General features: G+C 43.7%; 1 pseudogene; it reads right to left on the minus strand.

Moving 5' to 3' along the window:
• Window positions 1-1,270: 1,270 nt before the first annotated feature.
• LOC142047780 (olfactory receptor 6M1-like) lies at window positions 1,271-2,202 on the minus strand (annotated as a pseudogene).
• Window positions 2,203-2,575: the final 373 nt, after the last annotated feature.

Raw genomic sequence — 2,575 nt, forward strand, 5'->3', positions numbered from 1 at the left:
TAAATATCTCTTGCCAGAAATGCGTATTGGAGGGTACCGCCCTACTTTCACTACTTATTAAAATAGCTATAACATGGGCTTGGGTAGGGCCTGAAGCAAAGCCTGGTGTCATCCGAAGTTGTGTTTTCTTGAGCTTCATTGGGCTTCGTGTCCTGCTCTTACACTGTCTCTCTCAATCTTTCCGGACTATTATACCTCTTTCAGGAGTCTGATTTGTCTTGCTTATCCCCAAGTTTCACCTCACTTAAAATTATTTGCTCACAAAATCAGACATAAATATACAAAAATCTCACAGCGCACTGCTACTGAAAAATTGATGACTTTCTCATTTTTACCATATAATTATGAAATAAATCAATTGGAATATAAATATTGTACTTACATTTCAGTGTAGTCTATAGAGCAGTAGACACATGTCATTGTAGGTATGAAATTTTAGTTTGTACGGACTTTGCTAGTGCTTTATCTGTAGCCTGTTGTAAAACTAGGCAAATCTCTAGATGAGCTGGAAGACCTCTATGTATTCCCAGGCTACACGTACCACTGGTTGAGAACCACAGCTCCTATAGAGTCATAGAGTCATTGGGGAAAAGTGAAGATAAGGAGACCTTTTAAAACCTGGGGCCCCAGTCTTTTTAGGGCTTATATCAGATTCTACAGGGGGTACAAATGGGCTGGTGGAAGACTTGAACTCATGGCTGCCTAAACCTCAGAGAATGGCAGGTGCTTGTGCTCAGTAAGAGGATGAAGGTGAAATGGACTCAGCTGGAATGCTGAGCATTCATTCATTGTAGGATGAAAGATGTCTAGAGACACACAATGCACTCACACATGTATATGCTAACTATGTGGGTAGCAGAGGGTGAGGGTGGGGAAAGGGCAGCTATACTTTATAATGGGCACTAGGGGCAGCAGAGGGTGGGGGAAGGGAAGGGGTGGCTATACTGTATTTCATTTAAGAAGTTTTAATTTGGGGTGCTGCTGGATCCTCAATGACATCTGGAAGTACAGGTGGCGTCAGTGCCCCAAAGCATAATTTTAGAATTGCATCTGTTTAGCAGATGCGGTTGTAAAATTTTAGACAAGTAAGGGGGTGGCAGAGGAAATGGTGAGATCGAGGGGGTTGGAGGAGGGGTAGGGAGGAGTCACATGGAGGTTCAGTTGGGGAGGTCATGTTTCCCCTGCTCCTTGTGTCCCTACCATGAGTGCAATACCAGCAAGAAATAAATTCTACTTGCACCACTGATTTTAACTGAAGGAAACTCACTGGCTAGCATGGTCCAGACTTGATTTTCCTGAAAACTTTCTTCAGGGCCTCCTGGACCACTTTATTTCTCAGGCTGTAGATGAGAGGATTGACCAGGGGAGTCAGGACTGTGTAGATGAAGTCACTCAGGATGTTGGTGGTTGGGAACATATAGACAATGAGCAGAGTTCCATAATAAATGCTCATCACAGTGAGGTGGGAGGAGCAGGTGGAAAAGGCCTTTTGCCTTCCAGTGGTGGATGGAATTCTCAGGATGGTGCTGATGATGCAGACGTAGGACATCAAGGTAAGGAAGAATGGGACCAGTAAGAAAATCAAGCTGAGAGTGAAAGCCAACATTTCCATCAGGTGATGGTCATTGCAGGAGAGTTTTATAAGGGGGATGATATCACAGAAAAAATGGTTAATACCATTGGGGCCACAGAACTATAACTGAGATACCGAAAATGTTGTTATGTCACAACATAGGAAGCTACCTATCCAACAGCCACCTGCAAGGTGGAGACAGGCCTTGCCACTCATACGGGCTGCATAGTGCAGTGGATTACATATTGCTAAATACCAATCATAAGATATCACCAACAGGAGAAGGCATTCTATACAAGCAGAGAAGCAAAGAAATAATATTGTATGACACACCCATTGAATGAAGTGGTCCTGTCCCCAGTCAGGAGACCGGCCAGCATCCTAGGCAGGATGGTGGAGGTGTAGCAGGTCTCCAGACAAGACAAGTTCCCCATAAATAAATACATGGCGGTATGAAGGTGTTGATCATCCACAACTAGCATAATGATGATGATGTTCCCAGCTGCAGTCGCAATGTAGATCACTAAGAACAGCAGGAAGAGAAGGAGGTGCAGTCTTGGGGGATCCCCGAATCCCAGGAGGATGAATTCTGTGTTAGATGTTTGATTTTCCTGTTCTGGATTTCCCATGGCATTTGTCTACGAGAAAGAAATTAACTTCAACATAAATGAAAAGCAACATTCACTCAATAAAATGTCAGCACTGTTTTCATTTTCTCCCTCTTCTAGGTAGTGGAACAATGGGCAAGTGGAGAATGGAGGCCAGTGGAAGGGAAATGCCATCTCGTGATCTCCAGGACATATTTGAGGAGACAGCAGGTTCAACAAAACATTAATCTATCTGGACACACATCTTGTAACTTGACAGATGGCAGCAAACACTCACATACTATTCTGATGGGGCTTAGGTACAACAGTACAGAAACGTGTTGGTTCAAATAGTTCTGTGTTTCACTACCTGGTGTGCCAAAGCAAACAGTTTCCTTTCTAGATTGGAGATCCA

The sequence above is a fragment of the Chelonoidis abingdonii genome, chromosome 14 (assembly GCF_003597395.2).
Source record: "Chelonoidis abingdonii isolate Lonesome George chromosome 14, CheloAbing_2.0, whole genome shotgun sequence".
Classification (NCBI taxonomy): Eukaryota; Metazoa; Chordata; order Testudines; family Testudinidae; genus Chelonoidis; species Chelonoidis abingdonii.